At 42.0% G+C, this 24072-nt stretch overlaps 1 protein-coding gene across 3 annotated transcripts in view; it reads right to left on the reverse strand.

Moving 5' to 3' along the window:
* BCAN (brevican) overlaps positions 1 to 24072 on the reverse strand; it is a 73327-nt gene that overhangs the window by 33340 nt on the left and 15915 nt on the right. The gene's annotated exons all lie outside the window — the stretch shown is intronic.

The raw sequence follows: 24072 nt of genomic DNA on the forward strand, positions 1-24072 counted from the left end.
ATTCTTTTTCATGCTATGTGTGGTCCTAGGTTTTAAGTAGGCAGCTTATCCCTTGGCTCCTGCAATATGTCTGCCCTTATCTTGTCCATAAAGACTTAGTTGGGCTAAATAGAAGTCATCTTTTAAAAATAGTTTGCACAATTTCCAACATAGGTTGGGCTTGGCTGCTATTACTGTGAGCATCACACCACCATTCAGATCTAACTAAAGACTTTAGGCACCTCACATGATACCCTTAACATCTTCAAAGGTCTACCACAGCTCCCCTCTTGAATGTCACCTAGAAGATTGGGTTTATCAATCAATGACTGTCTGACCAATGTCTTGAGTCACATGGTGGGGAAACTCCTTTGTAAGGTTAACATTTGCTTGCTTGTCAACATTTCTATCACAATCCCCAAAAAGTTGGCTATGCTATTCCTAGTTGGGCCACAACAACATAGGTTTCAAGTAAACAGCTAATGCACTTGCAATAAATCTACCCCTTGTCTTGACCATAAACCCATGTCTTTCCTTAACATCCTCAACGGTCTACAGTACATATACAATGAGTGGTTGCACAACCACAGCTCCCTTTCCTAATGTCAAATAGAAGACTGGGCTTATTAATGACCTTCTACTAGAAGCTTTTGAGACTCAACCAATGACTGTCTAACCATTTTAGTGATACCATTTTGCCTAGTGTGGTATGGAGCAGTATTAGTCTACTCCTGGTCCATACAATGATGTTTTTTGGTATTGAAAGCCAAAACTGTGATTTTCTGCAGTCAAGTGCAAAAAAAATGCACAAAGATGCAGTCTATTTCGAAAAGGAGAAAGGACCATACAAAGCTTCCCCAACTCTCTAGGCCAGAAGATCTGGCAAGGATCAGTGATCGATCCATTTGATAATGCCTATTTATAGTCTGCCTTGCTCCTGACTTCTACCTGGGCTGCCACTCCAGTATCCCCAAAGAACCAAAATTGAGAAGTGTTGCAGGTTGCTGAGGAATAGCATGGCCACATATATGAGGGGCATCCCATAGAGGCACCCCACCCTGAAAAAGTACAGGTGACAAACAAACATAGAAAGTAAACAACTAGTGACATAAAAAGTTAGTTATTTTCTACCTACCAGGATTTCTTGGATGTTATAGCTAGTACTATGGATGTAGCTAGTACTCTGAAGGGCCTATAGCAAATTAGAATAGAGATTGGCCAACTTGCTCAATAATAGTGGCCAAACCAAGGGAAAAGAAGCAGATCAAATCCTGACACCTTATCTTATTTTGCAATCTTCTATTGGCTGATATACACAGTCATGTTGACAAATAAACTTGTCCCCTTGTAAGAAGGTTCTAACAAAGGTTTGGAAACGATGGCTTAGGCCTTAGTCAGACGGGCGTTTTTAGCCGCGATTTGCGCATGCGCCCGGCGATTTTATAAAACCATTGCTTTGCAATGGTATCGGACACATGAGCGCTTTTTATGCGCTCGTCCGATAAATTATAGAACAAAATATCGCAGATCGCACCTATCTGCGATCTGCGATTCCTGCTCTCTTCTGTATATGCGCTCAATGGGGCCGGCGGCAGCAGCGCCGACCCCATTGAGAACATATAGAAGACAAATCATTCTTCTCTGCCACAGCTGTAACAGCTGTGGCAGAGAAGAACGATGTTTGCCCATTGAATTCAATGGAGCGGCAATACAGCCGCTCCATTGAAAGCAATGGGCTGCCGGCGTGCGCGGGGTGAATTGTCGGGAAGGGCTTAAATATATAAGCCCTTCCCGGCAATTCATCCAGAAATGTGTTAAAATAAAAAAAAATTGTATACTCACCTTTCCGCTGCAGCCGGAGTCCAGCCGCGGCCGCTGTCAGTTCTCCTGAACTGCTTCTTGGCACTATTCAGCCGGCGGGGCTTTAAAATCCCCACCTGCTGAATGATCTGCCTCTGATTGGTCACAGCCCTGACCAATCAGAGGCTGAAAACACACACACCCATTCATGAATTCATGAATGGGTGAGTGACTGCTGCCTCTCAGCGCTGAGCCAATCAGGGGCAGGTCTGACTCACATCTATTCATGAATTCATGAATGGGTGTGAGTGAGACATGCCTCTGATTGGCTCAGCGCTGAGCCAATCAGGGGGCAGGTCTGACTCACACCCCCTTCACACCCACTGCAGGACGGCCGCGCGGAGCTCCGGCTGCCGGCAGAAGGTGAGTATACAATTTTTTTTTATTTTTACACATTTTAGGATGAATTGCAGGTAAGGGCTTATATATTTAAGCCCTTACCGACAATTCATCCCGGGCTCGCCCGCAGCGCATTGCTTTAAATGGAGACGGCTGTATTGCCGTCTCCATTGAATGCAATGCGCTGGACAGCTCCGGCCCGTTTCTAATGAAACGCGGCTAGGAGCAGATTTTTGGACGATTTGCGGGCGACTTGCGCGCACCGGTCACGCGATTTGCGGATACGCATCCGTCATGCGATCCGCAAATCGCGCGAAAAAACGCCCGTCTGACTAAGGCCTTAAAGTGCATTTACACACACAGATGATCGCTCAAAATATGTCAGACACTGACAGTTTTGAGTGATCATTTTGCATTAGGTACTAATGGGTTAATCAGCCCTTTAGTAGCTAACTAGCTTCATTTGCATGTATTTAGAGAACAGCGGGTGGTCTGTTCTCTAAATACATCGCTATTATTCTCCAGCAGGGCAGCAGCTGTTAAAGAAAGTTATCTGTGCAGCCTGCTGAGTACTCAGCATGCGTTCCCCCTTATCAGGGACGACGGATTTCATGTTGACCTGAAGTCAGCGATGGACGAAAAGTGCATGGTAAGCGCACGATGAGCACACATTTACACGCAATGATTATCACTCGAAAGATGGCTTTTGAGCAAATTTCCTACATTTCCATTCTATCATTTTTGAGCTTGGTTATCACTAGTGTCCAACATGGAGTCATTAATAGAACTTTTTGCGTTGACTGGAGTATTCCTTTAAGTTCATGGCCCCTCACATATTTATCATATGAGGATATTGCAGCTTGTAGTATTTCTTTGCACAAACAATTTTCTTCCCAGCATTCCCATAGCCTTGTGCTGTGTAAAGAATGGGCCAAGGGCAGAGTGAATTGGCTGCCTCACAATACTGAGATCCTCTCAATAGACCACCAATCCATAGACTGCTGACAATGGAGGGGGCTGGAGAGCCACTTAGAATTCCATTCACGCTGCTTACTATGTGAAGCTCCTTAGCAGTTGTTATGGTCAAAGTCCACCCTTAATACCAGGGATCACAAAGAAGCTTTCTGAGAAGGGATGAATGGTGACAAAGACATCGCCCTGTCTGCTGTACTTCTGATTTCCTTATGTGCTGCAAAACACTATCTGTATATCCCTAGTGCTGCTATATATCATGGGAACGTCATCGATATAGCAGTCTACCTAGATAATGTTCAGATCATCATATGGGGAGAATGAAGGAAGTTCAGTTGAATGTTAGCATTAGTCAGGTTCCCACTAGGGGGCATTTTTATAAACAGATCCAAAGTCACTAGAAAACGGATGATAACTAAATATAATACGTTTGCTCTGTGATCTGCTAATCAGTACATAAGATGTGCCGAGAACATGTACATGGTCTGCATTTGTCTTTTACCATAGTTGAACTTGTACATACTCTTTTTGCATCCATCACCTGTCCCTATATATATATAGTTGAGATATGGACTGACATGGAGGCTCTAGTACCCTGTTGTACCGCCTCTAGATTGTATATAAGAGGTGATACAAATGGAGGCTCTTGTACCCTGCTGCATAGGAGGCTAAGAACTGGATGAGGAACAACTAAACTCTGCTACTAAGGTGAAGTTGTGGAAGACAGTTTCACATCACAGGTCATACACCATGACAAGACTGAGCACAGCAACAAGACACAAGATAGTTATATTGTATTCGCAAGGTCTCTCCCAGGAAAAGATTTGACAGCAAACTGGGGTTTCCAGATGAGCTATTCAAGCTCTTTTGAAGAAACGTAAAGAAATGGGCAACGTTCAGAACCGTCGACACAGTGGTTGGCCAAGGAAACTCGGTGCAAAAGATGAAAGATACATCATAGTTATGTCGCTTTGAAATTGGAAGATGTCCAGCAGTGCCATCAGCTCAGAACTGGCAGAAACCAGTGGGACCTGTAGTGGCCCAAAGTGCATAATCTGGCCCCTCCATAACTGTCATACATGTCATGTCTTTAATGTGGATGCTCTGTGCAAATTGTCTTGTCTTTAGTTATGTGTATTGCACAGCTGCAGCATGTTAGAGGTTAATGTCTGTGAATGTTTGGGATATGTCTGGAAATGATAACGAGTTATAATGTCACGTGAGTATGCAAGGTATAGATGTGAGTGAAAGGTAAGAAAAAGGGGTTTCATTGCTTTAATGGTTGAGTGTGGAGGGAGAGTGCCAGCTGCATGGGGGTACCTTCAACCCTCATGTGGTGAAGTATGGAAGAGGAGGAGTGGTACCCTGATGACCTAGTCCAAGGATCCCCTTCCTAAGAAAGAGAGAGAGAAAGAGACCGCTGTGGAGTGTCCAAAAAAACAGTCTACAAGTGAGTGTCAGTGAAGTGTTTTGTCCTCCTCCGGTGTGTATGCCCAGCAGCGGAGTCATACAGATAACTTGGACTGTAGGCCTGGTGTCATTCTGTGTACCAGAGTGTGTGTGTCCAGGAGCGGAGTCTGACAGATTACTTGGACTGTAGGCCCGGTGTCATCCTGTGTCCCGGAGTGTGTGTGTCCAGGAGCGGAGTCAGACAGATTACTTGGACTGTAGGCCCGGTGTCATCCTGTGTCCTAGAGTGTGTGTGTCCAGGAGCGGAGTCATACAGATAACTTGGACTGTAGGCCCGGTGTCATCCTGTGTCCCAGAGTGTGTGTGTCCAGGAGCGGAGTCATACAGATAACTTGGACTGTAGGCCCGGTGTCATCCTGTGTCCCAGAGTGTGTGTGTCCAGGAGCGGAGTCATACAGATAACTTGGACTGTAGGCCCGGTGTCATCCTGTGTCCCAGAGTGTGTGTGTCCAGGAGCGGAGTCATACAGATTACTTGGACTGTAGGCCCGGTGTCATCCTGTGTCCTAGAGTGTGTGTGTCCAGGAGCGGAGTCATACAGATTACTTGGACTGTAGGCCCGGTGTCATCCTGTGTCCCGGAGTGTGTGTGTCCAGGAGCGGAGTCAGACAGATTACTTGGACTGTAGGCTCGGTGTCATCCTGTGTCCCAGAGTGTGTGTGTCCAGGAGCGGAGTCAGACAGATTACTTGGACTGTAGGCCCGGTGTCATCCTGTGTTCTCTTCCCTGACCTCCGTAATTTGTTTTTCCTACACTGGTGTGTGAGCTTATCAAATCTGAAAGTATAGTTTCAGTCACTGACCCTTCATAGCGACTGAAGTTATCAAGATAACTGTGTGTGGACTCTCTTACTTTTCCTGCCGGTCATCCTATGGAGTAAGGAACAATGGCTTCACCTGTGACATATTTCTTCAAGTCCACCACGCGACCTATTCAGGTAACCGCTGTCACAGCATTGCCTGGAAGAGGCCTGGTGGCGCCTTGGCCAACGTTACGTACATCCCTCAGGGGGGAGTTGGTAGTGCCACCGTGACATCCCTAACAACTACCCCAATCATCTCCTCAGCGGTGTGCCTTGTGTCTCAGTCATTGCAGGACCCGGGTACACCCATCTACTGGTGGGAGAAGTCTGGTCAGAAATGGTCTTCATGGAAGAATTGCGCCCGAAAAGCAATTCTTTCAGCGTACAGGATGGGCCATGGGAAAGTAGGCCAGCATTGCACTTTTGGGAAAGTTGTCTGGTATCTTTTGTGTTTAGTAAGATAATGGGAGTTATATAATGTTTATATGGGAGTTATAGGATGTTCACATAATATAGGATGTTCGTTGATACGATGTGATTCACATGAGATTAAAGTCCCTTGAGATGACCTATGGTGTGTGATCCCGCAGTGACACGGAGCTCCTAAATACAGTGATGAGCTCTGGCACCATTGGTGCATTAGGCCGCAAGTTTGACACACCACGGACCTTTGTTAATAAGGAGTACAATGATGAGTATGAAGTACCACAAGGACAGCGGTTGGTGATGATGAATGGAAGTACAAATATGAAGCTCTTTATCCTTCTACATTATCTCCTTATGTATAATAGACATGATGGCAATAGACGCTGAGGGACGTAGAGGAGATGTATCCGGCACCTGCATGGCACTAACTCCGCATGCATGGATTACGGAGACTTTTCTATGGAGACATATGTTATAAGTGTGAGAGTACGGTAAATTACATATAGCATAAAACGTATTCGTACCTCCCCGTGGAGTGACGCAGAATTCCAGTTTGTTAAGTAAAGTTAGTTTTTTATGAAATGTGCCGCCTCGGTCTGTCCCTGCTGCGCCATACATAACACCGCCAACTGCTTCACTGCTGAACTTAAGTTTTATTCGCAACAGTTTTAGCAAACTTTGCAGAGCATGGCTGGACCAGGAATATATGACACGTGTTGCTGCGTAATAAGTCCCACATTTGTAAGTCCTAGGTAATGGTGTTACCGCTCAGCCCAGCGTCCCAAGAAAGCATCACTTTACGGGCATACCGTAATAGTTTCTAAGGTTCGCAGTCACCTCAGCGTTCCCACACTCCATCCAGAACAGGAACTCTTTGTTAACGCAGGGACGTCACTACTCTCGCGAGAGATCAAGAGCTTGCAGTGCGCCAAGTCTCCCAGAAGAGGACAAAACTAAGGACCCAGGCCAGGATAAAGACTAAGCCGTCAGACACGTGAAACCGATTTCTGGCAACTAAGTGTGCGCACACTTTACGGACAATGATGGTTTGACAGATAAGGACTGGGGGAGTACTCAACAAAGAGGGCTGTGTTATATGGCGATGGTGATGCCATGTTTATAATGACTGTGTTGGTACATGATGGCATGTGAAGTAGAGTCAGTAAGTTGGTTAACCAAGTTTTATGTAATAAGAAGGCAAGATGCTTGTAATAGAGGCATGAGGTGCCAGAGTAAAGTGTGAGACTGGTATGATATACTCAGATGAGACAGACAGTCTGTATTATGTGTTTATCAGTTTCCAGTGGGTCACCGTTCCGGAGATATCACTTCTCAATAGTGTTGCACGCCACATGTAAATTAACCACAGAGCGTCTGATGGGCGGTCCGGCCTTTATTTGGGGTCTGGGCTCGCTCCCTTCCCATTGCCTGAAAACTATTTCCTTTCTGCCCTTAGTGATGTCTCTAGCTCCGCCTGCTGGAAACATCATGTGTTCCACCGCAATGTGTGTGTGCCACTTTAAGCTGTTAGGCGCATGTGTGGTGACATCATGGTGTCCAAGAAGAAGTTGCCACACCTGAGCCCAATTGCTCTGATCGTCGGAGCTGGAGATGTCCCTAAGGACAGAAAGGGGTGTTTCTTTCAGGAAATCGGAGGGGAGTGAGCCCAGACCCCAGGCAAAGGTGGACCACCCATTGCATGGTCCAGGATTAATTTGCATATGGTGCGCAACGCTACTGAGGAGGGAATGGTAATCAACGGGAAACTGATGAAGGTATCTATGGATTCATCATAACAGCACACATGTAACTGTGTAATCTGCTCATATCACTAAAATTAGGTGGCAGACTATAAAAAATGTCTGTCACCTCTATCTGTCCCCCCGCACCACAAGACCACCCACACTACTTCATATCCATAACTTGATTGTGCCAAGCATCGCTGTTGGTGTCAAGCTTTGATGCAAACAAGGCCACGTAATATGGCTATGTGTGTATGATTCCCAATGACATCCATAAATACATGCTAATGTGGCATCTTGTGGCCCAACAGGCACAAAGCACGCCCTTGGACATCTCCCAAGCCATCAGAAGATGTGATCTTCTAGATACTCGAGGGGACATCTTGATGACAGGGGCCGCCGCCATCACTAGATAATCATTAGTATTCGACTGCAGTAACTTCCAGTCTTGAAGACCACAAAGTAATTCAAAGCATCAGCTGTCCAGACCGTCCCCACCATAAAGAGTCCTGCCAAATACTGGGGCCCTTTTGTTAAAGGGATTTTTATTTTTTTTCCAAGGCAACGTGGCAGAGAATGCAATAACCCTTAAATCCGGTGAGGACATAATTCAGGAGCTCTCCAATAGCTTGAATGTGGTTTCCTCTTTCCTCCAGTGCCAAAAGCTGTTATGCACCTAGTTAACTGGTATTACTGGGAATATAATCTATTCAAGATGTCCGCAGTCTGGCAGCCATCGTGCGCCGCACTTTAAGGCTGTAAATCCTACCAGGTCTAAAATTTACTTTCCTAAAGTTCCTTTATAATCCACAGGGCCAATGAAAAAATATATTCCACAGTAGAGATGTGATATCAGACGGGGAAGGGGGGGGGGGGATTGTTCTATAAGGAGAGCGGTGCACTGTCTCTGTCTTCTAGGAAGAGTTGAAGAACTGTAGGCGGAGCCACATGATGTCACAGGACTGCGCGTGATTGAGTCACGTGACTTTCCCTCCGCTGGTACAGTTGTGTAGACGTTGTATGACTGAGGGAGAGGTCTAGTGTATAGCAAGAAGAAGGTTTCCATAGGGGTAGATGCTTTGGGGAGCATTAATGGAAAACCCTTTTGGGGTCATCAGAGCCAGGAACACACAGAGACTATAACTGGCACTTTTGGGGGCATCTGAGGCAGCATTATACTAATTAATCTGGCAGGCATTCATGAGGATAGCTGAGGAAGGTACTTAAGGGGGCAGGAACATATGGAAGAATCTATGACTGACCTTTATAGGAGATGTAAGGGGCTCCTCCATAGGGTTTAAAGGTCGCTGTGGAGATGAACTTACAGTGCAGCAAAAATTGTATCAATCATATGCACCAAATATTGTGCACAATGAACATTTATTGATTGGATGAGGCTCTCACATAAAACAAGGGAGCCCAAAAAGTAAAGTGAGGTGTCACGTGGTGCTGGCTGCGTGTAGAAGGGCTGCAGAGACTACAGAGGTGACTGAGAGCACAGAGTTACTGTAGGACTGAGGATGGAGTGGCTGAGAATGGTGCCACTTGTGACAGTGAGGAATAATCAATCCGCTGACCCATAGTGAGAGGAATACTGCAGTGACGAGGATCCAGGCAGAGAGGAGGAGAGAAGAGCATCCAACCCCAGGCATCAGTGTAGGCTCTCAGTAGGTTGGTAGAAGCTGTGACCCCCTCACAACAAACCGTAAGTGAAGCCGGTGTCAATACAAATGCTAGGTGTGCACATCAGGAGGGACACAAACAGCTAGTCAACAGGCCTGTTGCCGAAGATGTGAACTGCACTGAGAAAATTGGACTGGTTAGACAGGTGCTGTCCCTTATGCTGTCCCTTACGGACTGAGATATGTCTACAGGGGACAGTCCATGAGCCCTTGAGTGGGACAGAGACACTTTGAGTGGGTCTCGTACGCTGCATAGATTGCATTGGAGTGTACGAGCCTTAAAAAGAGACTGCGTATTATATTCCGTACTCCGTATTTCTATGAAACTGGTCTGATGCTGATCACTTGTGCTTGATACTGTTCTCAAGGTATTACTGTCATCATGGACCGTTCACAAAGTGCTGTTAATCCTACATTTAGCTAGTGGTAGACAATGCTTGGACCCTCAAAAGGTATAAGTTCAACGGCAAACTCATTATTGCATTATTGTTTATTGCTATTTTTGGTGTGCAATGTAAATAAATAATCTATATCTTGGTTACTCCATCTGCTGCATCGTATTTTGATGCCTTTATCGCTATACCTCCACTCGTAACAGGAGACACATGAACCTATGGAAGAATCTGTAGCAGGCACTTAGCATCTCTCAGAAGAACATGGCTGGATTATAGTTGGCTGGCAAATAATTTCATAGGGGACGCTATCCAAACTCTGGCACCCGGACCGCAGCTGAGGGATGAGGCTGCACATATATGCAACCCTCTCCTCTGAAGTCTATGGGAGAATGGAAATAGTCACACAAGTAACTGTTTTAAAAATCAAAAGAGACAGCAACAAGCATGGAGTCACACATATAAAGTCATGGATGTGTCCCAGGAGGCAGTATTGTAACACAGATTCAGGATATGATGCAGCAGAAGGAGTTACAAAGCAAAAGAATATTTAGTTGCAAACAAAGAAATGAAAATGAGTAATGTTCTAATAACAAGTAAGCAGGTTAACTTATCCCGCAGATTCATGTGTCACTAGTTATGGCTAACTAAATCCTAAGATTAATACCTTACATGCAATAAGAGACTCCAATACTTTGTATTTAGCACGTAATAATTACAGCATCAGCAAAACTTATCAGTAAAGCTGTAAACACAATGTAATGCACAGTTCATCCAAGAAAAGGTTAGCACTTCCCTTTTTATGGTCAATACCGAACTCCATCATTTAGAAAAGCTAGTTCCCTTATCCAAGTATAGTGTCTATTTAAATTTAACATTCTATAACCCAAATTCGAGCACCTGGAATTTACGCCATGTCAGTATTTGTATTATTAGCACTTTCTATAGCAGGCCCGCTAACATACTGTCACTAGCAGTGCACACACCTAGCAGTTTTACTAAGGCCGGCCTCACTTACAACCTGTTGCCAACAAACGCTCATACTGTCTGGGTTTGGTCCATGGTGTGGCAGCACAATCCTTCTCGCTAGTCTTTACGCTGCTCCAGTCACTGAGTTCTTCACTGTCCTCAGTCAGTCCGCCGACAGCCTTTTACACTCCACCAGCGCTCCCAGCTGCTGTTGGGCTCTCCAGAAAGCCTGTTGCACTTACTGCAGCTCAACTCTGCAGCAGCACTTTTGCTCATTTACACAGTCCCTGCATTTCCTACTATAGTGCAGAAGGTAACTATTCTTTCATAGTGTTGACATCATCTCACAAGAAAGTTCTGATAGAGCTTGCTCAGTTTAGTTTGGAGCGGCCATCTTGGTGCTCCATTGTAAAGCCTAGTACACTTTTTAGTGGAGTCCCTTACATATGCATGGTCACAATTTAACCTCTTCCTGAAAAGAATCATAAGCAACCATCAGGAAGGGTGGGCGGTGGAGACCTTCTAGGTCCCCATTATGATGGAGGCCCCAGAGCAAATGCCCTGTCCCTACATGGACATATAATGACATCTGGAGCTTCTGTGGATTACGTTTAGCAGTGTTGGATGCAATAAATACAGTAATGCAAAATGTGCATTCACCATGGGTATTGGGTGGGAGGGTTGCTTATAATTGAATGTTAAAGGGTGGGAGTGCAAAAAAACCCACTGTCATTAATCAGATTGAACTTGCCCTATTAGTTCTATTGAAATTCATGCCACTTTTAGCCCAAAGATTGGGCGCCGTATGTAAGGGTCACTAGTGGGGTTTTTGGTTAGCTTAGGCATGTACTTGGAGTCAGGCTTATAATCTCCACCATTTGAAACTATTATTAACCTCGATAAATATAATGAATCCTGGCACTGCCAACATTAAATAACAATGCCAGGCGGAGCAATAAAGATAATATAAAAGCTGAGCTAATACCTCCATGTTGTCAATGAATTCAGCTCAGCGCTAAAGACATGACAGGCCTTTAAGATGAGATCACAAATGAATGTGGAGAAATGGCAGCGTGCCAAGAGAAAGTGGGCATCTTCTTGGCAGCAGCAACTGATGAATGAAACCAACAGCTCTTCTTACGAAGACAAAATCACTTATTTCTAGGATGTGGAGGTAAAAGGACAAGGCACACATGAACAGATAGAAAGGAGACAGAATGTAAGCTAGAGAACTACAAGTGTCAGCTGTCAAACAGTAATTGCAACCATTGTGTAGACCACAAGATTGATAGGGAATTGTAGAGTAAAACTCTTTACAGGGAGTACTAATGCAACTTTTAATGCTCCAACTAAAGAAAAAAAAAATACAGTACTCTCTACATATGCAAAAATATAACTATTATAATTCTGTACTCTAGGCGCAATAATATAACTACTATAATACTGCTCCCTATGTACAAGAATATAACCACTATAATACTGCTCCCTATGTACAAGAATATAACTACTATAATACTGCCCCCTATGTACAAGAATATAACTACTATAATACTGCCCCCTATGTACAAGAATATAACTACTATAATACTGCCTTCTATGTACAAGAATATAACTACTATAATACTGCCTCCTATGTACAAGAATATAACTACTATAATACTGGTCCTATGTACAAGAATATAACTACTATAATACTGCCCCCTATGTACAAGAATATAACTACTATAATACTGCCCCCTATGTACAAGAATATAACTACTATAATACTGCTCCTATGTACAAGAATATAACTACTATAATACTGGTCCTATGTACAAGAATATAACTACTATAATACTGCTCCCTATGTACATGAATATAACTACTATAATACTGCCCCCTTATGTATAAGAATATAACTACTATAATACTGCTCCCTATGGACTAGAATATAACTACTATAATACTGCCCCCTATGTACAAGAATATATATACTATAATACTGCTCCCTATGGACTAGAATGTAACTATTATAATACTGCCCCCTATGTACAAGAATATAACTACTATAATACTGCCCCCTATGTACAAGAATATAACTACTATAATACTGCCTCCGATGTACAAGAATATAACTACTATAATACTGCCCCCTATGTACAAGAATATAACTACTAAAATACTGCTCCCTATGGACTAGAATATAACTACTATATTACTGCTCCCTGTGGACTAGAATATAACTACTATAATACTGCCTCCTATGTACAAGAATATAACTAATATAATACTGCCCCCTATGTACAAGAATATAACTGCAATAATACTGCCTCCTATGTACAAGAACATAACTACTATAATACTGCTTCTATGTACAAGAACATAACTACTATAATACTGCCCCTATGTACAAGAATATAACTACTATAATACTGCCCCCTATGTACAAGAATATAACTACTATAATACTGCCCCCTATGTACAAGAATATAACTACTATAATACTGCCCCCTATGTACAAGAATATAACTACTATAATACTGCTCCTATGTACCAGAATATAACTACTATAATACTGCTTCTATGTACAAGAATATAACTACTATAATACTGCTTCTATGTACAAGAATATAACTACTATAATACTGCCCCCTATGTACAAGAATATAACTACTATAATACTGCCCCTATGTACAAGAATATAACTACTATAATACTGCTCCTATGTACAAGAATATAACTACTATAATACTGCCCTATGTACAAGAATATAACTACTATAATACTGCTCCTTGTGTACAAGAATATAACTACTATAATACTGCCTCCTATGTATAAGAATACAACTACTATAATACTGCCTCCTATGTACAAGAATATTGCTACTATAATACTGCTTCTATGTACAAGAATATAACTACTATATTACTGCTCCTATGTACAAGAATATAGCTACTATAATACTGCCCCCTATGCACAAGAACATAACTGCTATAATACTGCCTCCTATGCACAAGACTATAACTACTATAATACTGCCTCCTTTGTACAAGAATATAACTACTATAATACTGCCTCCTATGTACAAGAATACAACTACTATAATACTGCCTCCTATGTACAAGAATATAACTACTATAATACTGCCCCCTATGTACAAGAATATAACTACTATAATACTGCCCCCTATGTACAAGAATATAACTACTATAATACTGCCTCCTATGTACAAGAATACAACTACTATAATACTGCCTCCTATGTACAAGAATATAACTACTATAATACTGCCCCCTATGTACAAGAATATAACTACTATAATACTGCCCCCTATGTACAAGAATATAACTACTATAATACTGCCTCCATGTACAAGAATATAACTACTATAATACTGCCCCCTATGTACAAGTATATAACTACTATAATACTGCCCCCTATGTATAAGAATATAACTACTATAATACTGCCCGCTATGTACAAGAATATAACTACTATAATACTGCTTCTATGTACAAGAATATAACTACTATAATACTGCTTCTATGTACAAGAATATAACTACTATAATACTGCTTCTATGTACAAGAATATAACTACTATAATACTGCCCCCTATGTACATGAATATAACTACTATAATACTGCTCCTTGTGTACAAGAATATAACTACTATAATACTGCCTCCTATATACAAGAATATAACTACTATAATACTGCCCCCTATGTACAAGAATATAACTACTATAATACTGCCCTCTATTTACAAGAATATAACTGCTATAATACAGCCCCCTATGTACAAGAACATAACTACTATAATACTGCTTCTATGTACAAGAATATAACTACTATAATACTGCTTCTATGTACAAGAATATAGCTACTATAATACTACTACTATGTACAAGAATATAACTACTATAATACTGTCCCCTATGTACAAGAATATAACTTCTATTATACTGCCTCCCATGTACAAGAACATAACTACTATAATACTGCTTCTATGTACAAGAATATAACTACTATAATACTGCTTCTATGTACAAGAATATAACTACTATAATACTGCTTCTATGTACAAGAATATAACTACTATAATACTGCCCCCTATGTACATGAATATAACTACTATAATACTGCTCCTTGTGTACAAGAATATAACTACTATAATACTGCCTCCTATATACAAGAATATAACTACTATAATACTGCCCCCTATGTACAAGAATATAACTACTATAATACTGCCCTCTATTTACAAGAATATAACTACTATAATACTGCCTCCTATGTATAAGAATACAACTACTATAATACTGCCTTCTATGTACAAGAATATAACTACTATAATACTGCTTCTATGTACAAGAATATAACTACTATATTACTGCTCCTATGTACAAGAATATAGCTACTATAATACTGCCCCCTATGCACAAGAACATAACTGCTATAATACTGCCTCCTATGTACAAGACTATAACTACTATAATACTGCCCTCTATGTACAAGAATATAACTACTATAATACTGCCCCTATGTACAAGAATATTGCTACTATAATACTGCTCCGTATGCACAAGAACATAACTGCTATAATACTGCCTCCTATGTACAAGACTATAACTACTATAATACTGCCTCCTATGTACAAGAATATAACTACTATAATACTGCCTCCTATGTACAAGAATACAACTACTATAATACTGCCTCCTATGTACAAGAATATAACTACTATAATACTGCCCCCTATGTACAAGAATATAACTACTATAATACTGCCTCCTATGTACAAGAATATAACTACTATAATACTGCCTCCTATGTACAAGAATATAACTACTATAATACTGCTCCCTATGTACAAGACTATAACTGCTATAATACTGCCCCCTATGTACAAGAATATAACTACTATAATACTGCCCCCTATGTACAAGAATATAACTACTATAATACTGCCCCCTATGCACAAGAACATAACTGCTATAATACTGCCTCCTATGTACAAGAATATAACTACTATAATACTGCTCCTATGTACAAGATTGGAACTACAATAATACTGCCCTTATGTACAAGAATATAACTGCTATAATACTACCCCCTATGTACAAGAATATTACTACTATAATAGTGCCCTCTATGTACAAGAATATAACTACTATAATACTGCCCCTATGTACAAGAATATTGCTACTATAATACTGCCCCCTATGTACAAGAATATAACTACTATAATACTGCCCCCTATGTACAAGAATATAACTACTATAATACTGCTCCCTATGCACAAGAACATAACTGCTATAATACTGCCTCCTATGTACAAGAATATAACTACTATAATACTGCCCCCTATGTACAAGAATATAACTACTATAATACTGCCTCCTATGTACAAGAATACAACTACTATAATACTGCCTCCTATGTACAAGAATATAACTACTATAATACTGCTCCCAAGTACAAGAATTTAACTACTATAATACTGCCCCCTATGTAAAAGAATATAACTACTATAATACTGCCCCCTATGTACAAGAATATAACTGCTATAATACTGCCCCTATGTACAAGAATATAACTACAATAATACTGCCCCCTATGTACAAGAATATAACTACTATAATACTGCCCCCTATGTACAAGAATATAACTACTATAATACTGCCCCCCTATGTACAAGAATATAACTACTATAATACTGCTCCAATGTACAAGAATATAACTACTATAATACTGCCTCCTGTGTACAAGAATATAACTACTATAATACTGCCCCCTATGTACAAGAATATAACTACTATAATACTGCCCCCTATGTACAAGAATATAACTACTATAATACTGTCCCCTATGTACAAGAATATAACTACTATAATACTGCCCCCTATGTACAAGAATATAACTACTATAATACTGCCTCCTATGTACAAGAATATAACTACTATAATACTGCCTCCAATGTACAAGAATATAACTACTATAATACTGCTCCCAAGTACAAGAATTTAACTACTATAATACTGCCCCCTATGTAAAAGAATATAACTACTATAATACTGCCCCCTATGTACAAGAATATAACTGCTATAATACTGCCCCTATGTACAAGAATATAACTACAATAATACTGCCCCCTATGTACAAGAATATAACTACTATAATACTGCCCCCTATGTACAAGAATATAACTACTATAATACTGCCCCCCTATGTACAAGAATATAACTACTATAATACTGCTCCAATGTACAAGAATATAACTACTATAATACTGCCTCCTGTGTACAAGAATATAACTACTATAATACTGCCCCCTATGTACAAGAATATAACTACTATAATACTGCCCCCTATGTACAAGAATATAACTACTATAATACTGCCTCCTATGTACAAGAATATAACTACTATAATACTGCCTCCAATGTACAAGAATATAACTACTATAATACTGCCCCCTATGTACAAGAATATAACTACTATAATACTGCCTCCAATGTACAAGAATATAACTACTATAATACTGCCCCCTATGTACAAGAATATAACTACTATAATACTGCCCCCTATGTACAAGAATATAACTACTATGATACTGCCCCCTATGTACAAGAATATAACTACTATAATACTGCCTCCTATGTACAAGAATATAACTACTATAATACTGCCTCCTATGTACAAGAATATAACTACTATAATACTGCTCCGAAGAAGTCTGTGGTGCGCTTTTCTACAGTTCTTTTTATGTAATGTGAATGGCGGCTCTAAGGCAGTAACAGGATAGATACGCACATAGCAAGAACCATAAACTTACAAAGAGATCAGTGCAGCCAACTATGGCTTTCAGTTCAGGGTGATTCCAACAGTGGCAGCGCTGCTGCTGGATCATGACCGCAAATGAGTTAAACACTTGTTGTGTGGGGGTCACTATTACTACTAGAGCCACTATGGTGGTCAGTATTACTACTGGGGTCACTATTATTACAGGAGCCACTATGGGGGTCACTATGACTACTGGTGCCCTATTGGGATTACTATTACCACTCAAGCCACTATGGGGGGGCACTATTACTTGATCCACTATGGGGGACACTATTACTACCTGAACCACTATGAGGATAACTGTACTAGGGCCACTAACAGGTGCACTGTTACAACTGAGGCAACTATGGGGATCACTATTTCTACTGGGGCCACTATAGGGGTTACTATTACTGGGGCCAGTGTGTGCATTACTATTATAACTAGGCCACTATAGGGTACACCATTACTTCTAGAGCCATTAACACTTGCACTGTTACAAGTGGGGCCACTATGGAGATCACTATTACTACTGGGGCCACTATGGGGGGTTACTATTACTGGAGCCACTATGGGGTTTGCTATTAGTACTGGGGTCACTGCAGGGGACACTGTTACTACAAGGACCAGATGCACTGTTAGAACTAGTGCCACTATGGGGGTGACTATTAGTATTCAGCCGTTAGGGGATGATTATTACTGTGAAAGGGTCACTGAAGGGCACGTTTATGTGATACAGAGGGCATGGCTTGGCGTAAAATGGGCATGGTGTGTCATACAAATGTGTTGCCTGAGTTGTCCCTCTCTCTGTTGTATTCTAAAAGCTGGGAAGTGTAATATAGTAATGCCACTTTGATCCCATATAGCCTAAATATGCAATTCAGGAGTATAGGAAAGCAGGGTGGCAGTGTTTACAGAAGATGTCATGAAGGTTGTTACCCAGCTTTCCCAGAAGCAGATAAATCTAATAAAAGGCTGAGGAGGATGACACCAGCACGTTTTTTCTTACTTTGGAAGGAGAGTCCTTTAACCCCTTGAGTGGCGGGTTTCCTACCACCCTGTCGTGCCCACCAGGGCAGGTTTTTTAAAATGGTCTAATCATTGAATTTCAACTCATTTTGCAGTTGCGTCTCAAGAGCCATAACTTTTTCATTTTTCCATTGACATATAAGGGCTTGTTTTTTGCGGGACAAGTTGTGATTTTTTAAACAGGGGGGAGGAAAAAAAGAAATGGGGAAAAAAGAAAAAAAGGGGCCATGTCATTAAGGGGTTACATAATGTATTAACTTCCTTCTCTGGGTCATTACGACGCATGGATACCACATGTGTGATTGTATTTTTGATTTTTTTACAAAGTAAAGGGAGACAAGTGTTTTTATTATTTTTTTTATAATTTTTTAACTTTTTTTTTTTTTTAATTTGTTTTTTTTTTGTCCCTTTAGGGGACTTCCACAGGGACCCATCAGGACCCCTGATCACATTCCGGGGTCCGATGGTGACAGCCCTTTACATGCTGCAGTGACAGCCTTTTACATGCTGCAGTCACATAGACTGTAGCATGTAAGGGGTTAACACAGCAGAGATCAGAGGTTTTCTCTGATCTCTGCTGTAAGAGCTAGTACCTAGCTGTCCTCTGACAGCTAACAACCAGCTCTCCCTGCCACAGAGACCATCGCTTGCTTCTGACAAGCCGATGGTCTCAATGGCAACCTGTAAACAAAGCAGGAGATTGCCGACATATCGGCAATATCTTCTGCTGGTTTTTCAAAGCCCTTGCACTGCTCTGTGTGGGTCTGTGCAGGCAGAGCACACTGTCACAGCTTGTGGCATTGTGCTCTGCAGCTCCCATAGTGATACATAGCCCGGAAATCTTCCGGGCTATGTTGCTATGAGCAGTGGAGCTCGTCCCGGAAATTTTCTGGGCGCGCCACTCAAGGGGTTAAGGGAAGTGCGTAGGAAAGTTTTCGCAAGTCGAAAAAAGTAAGATATCATAAATGGCTATGAGCAGAATGTGGGCAGCCAAGTGTTTTATGGCCACAGAACCACACGAAATAGACTTGTACCTGTATGACCTCTGCCACGAGATCAGTACAGATGGAAATGTCTGAATTCAGGCCTCTTCTTGCTAACCTTCTACGGCTGGAACATGGCATGAGTTATTGTGAGGCTGAGAAGTTTTCATATCCGTCGTCTCCACCTTCCACCCTTCGCTGATTCAGGGTTTTCTTCTCGCCAGCCTTTAATAACAGATTAAACTCCAATGAAAACATGGGATGTGCAGTCAGCAAAGTGATTCATTCCACCACCGCTTAATGGGGAAAAAGATGGAAATTTATAGCGTTCATTGAGGAAAGCGAGAGTCTGGTCTGTCACCACATAATGAGGAAGAGGTCCAAGACCATCATGAAGGAACTGAGTGACCTCCTCCATAATAAAGAAGCATCACTGCTAAGCCCAAAGTCACCGCAGGGAGAACGTGTGCGGAAATGAGCGCTGGACCATAGCGGGGAAAAGATGGAAGCAAGCGTCTGAAGGTGAAAATCAAAGAAAGACTACCAGATCTCTATTTATACAGTATGTGTAACTTATACCGACTGTACATATATAATTATATACGGAGATACCCAGGTTATACCAGCATGGTCCATATCACTATATACAGGAGATGTATGACTTATACCCACTGTACATATATAATTATATACAGGAAATACCCAGGTTATACCAGCGTGTTCCATATCACTATATAGGGGATGTGTAACTTATACTAGCTGTACATATATAATTATATATGGAAGATACCCAGGTTATACCAGCATGCTCTATATCATTATATACTGGCTGTATAACTTATACCAGCTGTACATTTATAATTATATACAGGAGATACCCAGGTTATACCAGCATGATCCATATCACTATATACAGAATGTGTAACTTATACTAGCTGTACATATATATGTATATACAGAAGATACCCAGGTTATACCACCATGCTCTATATCATTATATACTGGATGTATAACTTATACCAGCTGTACATTTATAATTATATACAGGAGATACCCAGGTTATACCAGCATGCTTCAAATCACTATAAACAGCAGATGTACGCTTACCCTGATCAGTTTGCATCAGTTGCCACAACACCAAGACTACTCCTGGGATAACATACTGTGGGTCCCCACAGTGAAGACCAGAACCCAATGGATGGGGTTAAAAAGTGAAAACCAGGGGATCCCAGGTGTTGCTGTTGTGGCCCAGAGTTTGGGGTCCCCTCCAGCACCCCAGAGTGTATGGTTTAAGTTCGTCCTATGCACTGTCTTGTATTTGGAATGCATCAGATTTATGTGTATTTGATGTCTGCAGGCATGAATGGGTTAATGTCTGGTCATGTCTGGAATATGTATCGTTTTGTCCTGTGTTGTATGAAGGTGTGCTCATGTGATAGTTAAACAGGAGGTGTGAGTCGGAGACAGTAGGCGTTGAGAGGAGAGTGAGAAGGTTGTTGGTGGCTGAGGGGAGACATGGAGGAGGCCAAGAGGTAGTCTACTGTTCCCGCTTGGGCCTGTCCTTCCCAAGAAACTCCCCACCGTAACTAGCTGCCAGGAGTGCATGAGTCCGGACCCAGGAAAAGATGTGCATGAACCGCGTGTGTCCGGATAAATAGAGGAACCGCCGGAGAGCGAGAAAGACAGTGAGTGACTGACAGGAGAGAGAGAGTTACCGGGAGAGTGAATTCCTACTGATAACTAGGACTGTAGATGTACAGATACCCTGTGAATCCTCCCTGCTTCACCACTGTAAGAACTGTTATGGTGTTATTGGTTATTTACGTTTAAGTAAATGGACAGAGCCAAATGTTCCCAGTTCCTATTTAGAAAAGACACTCTGTATGTGGACTACTTTATTTCATCTCAAAGCTTCACCACAGAGGAGAGAATGTTGGCATCACAAATGACAAACAGGACTTCAGGTAACCACCGTTACCCTTCGTGGTCTCCCCCTGTTGGTAACGAGGTTGGGTCCCGAACTACCCCCAGGGGAGGAGATGGTAGAGCCCCGTGACAAGATTATCTCTCTACCCGATTTTCTCCTTGGCTGAAAGCCTGCCCCCCAGACGCTGCATTACCTTCAGTCACTCTTCAGGGTAACACCGATTAGGTCTGCAGACAAAGTGCAATGCTTGTGAGAATGTTGCCTTGTTGAAGGTCAACTATAAGAGCCAGTATTTCTACTGGGGTCACTGTGGGGCCACTATTGGTACTGGGGCAACTATGGGAGTCATTATTACTATTGGGGCCACCATGAGGGACAGTTTTACTACTATGGCTACTATGGGGGTCACTATTAATACTGGAATCACTATAACTACTAGGGCTACTACTCAGGTTGCCTCATGGCAGCTAGTGCTTGAAGACAACATGGTGGAGTCTGCAGTGTATTGCACCACAAAGCAGAGCAGAGCAGTGATGAAGTTCTTGTTTCTGAAAAGCATTCATGGTGACATGGTGCAAATGTTAGGTGACAAGTGCCCCTCATACTCTACTGTGAAAAACTGGGTTGTCAAATTTAGAACTGACCACTTCATCACTAACGATGAAGACTGGTCCGGGAGACTTCCAGTGGTGACTGTTTCAGAAACCATAGACGCCATCCATGACATGATTCTAGAAGACCATCAAATTTCTGCTAAGATGATAGCCGATGTTCTGAACATTTCCAGAGAAAGAGCTGGGTTCATAATTTACAATCATCCCGAAATGTTTGTCAGCAGATCAAAAGCCTCCTGGGAAATTGTGCAGCGTTTTCGGCAGAATGCTGATACTTTCCTGTCTCGACTAATGACGATGGATGAGACATGGATTTTTATTTATGATCCTGAATTAAGACAGCTGTCAAAAGATTGGAGACACATATCTAAAAAAGTTCAGATTGCAGAAGTCATCACCCAAGGTGATGGAGTCTGTCTTCTGGGATAAAGATGGGATACTGAATGTGGACAACTTTCCAAAGAGGTCTACTATCACTGCTATGTATTGGTCAGCACCTCTTGATAAACTGAAGGAGGTATTGAATTTTAAAAAATGCAGAAAGTTGACCCAAGGCGCCATGTTCTTGGCCAACAATCCTTATCCCACACAGCTGTCATCACCCAAAAGCCAACTGATTGACCTGGGTTTCAAAATGCTAGATCATCCTCCTTATCCACCTGATCTGGCACCCTTGGACTGTCATTTTATTTCTAATTTGAAAAAACACCTCAAGTAAACCAAATTTGCTTCCATTTCTGATGCAATTATGAATAAGGTGTTAGGCTGGCTACCCATGTCTGCCACCCTCTTGCTGTTCCGGGCGTCACTCTGCTCTTCCTGTATGAATGGACTCGTAGCTGTGTACTTTCCATCAACACTGCAGTAGTTAATCCTCCCTAATGCTCAGTTAATCCTCCCCAGTGCTTTCAGCCCAGCTGCAGGGTAATAGGCTATTACCCTCCCATTTAGCTGAGCTGTGGAACCTCCTCCTTGCCCGATTACTGGTGTGAGTTTGTCTCAGTCATCTAGCAAAGGTCTCCAGCTTCTGACTCCTGTGTCTGCCTTGATTCTTGGATTTTACCTGGATTAGGTCTGTACTCTGCCTGCCCGGTCATTGGACAAACTCTGATTGCAGTTTGGTCTGTCTCGCAGTGCTTTGCACCAGTATCTCTGACTCTTGTGGGTCATCTGCCAACTACATTGGGATTATTCCAGGAGATAGTGGCCTGCCCAATCTCCCGCAGTGAAGGCCAGATCCCTGTACAGAGGTTGAAGGGTGAATACTGGGGAACCACCAGGATAACGCCCTTGGGATTAGCCCAAAGCCAAACCGGTTAGTTGGCACAGTGGGTCCACATTCGCCGTCCCTAACAGCAAGTGGCAGTGTTATACATGGTATGGCGGTGACAGACGGAGGCAGCACATTTTATAAAAACTGAATTTACTAATCAAACTAGAATTCTGTGTTACTCCACGGAAGGGTACGAATACATTTAATGTTACATATAATTAACCTGAATTTCACACTTATAACATATGTCTTCACAGGACAGTCTCCGCACTCCACGCATGTGGCATCAATGCACCATAGGTGCAGGATATATATCCCCTCTACTTCCCTTGGCATCTCTTGCCACCATGTCCATTACACATAAGGGGATTACTTCAGTGGGATAAGGCGCTTCATACTGATACTTCTATCCATCATCACCAACTCAAACTCATCATTGTACTCCCTATTACCGAAGGTCCGCGGCATGTCAACCTCACGGCCTAATACACTATAGGTACCAGAGACCACCACTGAATTTAGGAGCCTAAACCTCACCCTTTTGGTAGCTTCCTCTGTGTGCTGCTGTACCCGCTCATTGTACTTGAATTTAGGAGCCTTGTGTCCCTGCAGGCGAATATCATCTTGAGGAACTTTTATCTCACGGGAATCTAGCACCATCTCCTATAAGAGTGTTGCGTTGTCATCCCCAAAGTACCCTGTCCCCATTACAGTGTTTTACACTTCGTGTCATATCAGCAAACATCCTATATCATGTGAACATTCTATAAGGATGGTTTCACATCAGCGTTGGGATCTCTGGTCGGAGGTT

Source organism: Eleutherodactylus coqui, chromosome 6 (assembly GCF_035609145.1).
Source record: "Eleutherodactylus coqui strain aEleCoq1 chromosome 6, aEleCoq1.hap1, whole genome shotgun sequence".
Taxonomy (NCBI): Eukaryota; Metazoa; Chordata; class Amphibia; order Anura; family Eleutherodactylidae; genus Eleutherodactylus; species Eleutherodactylus coqui.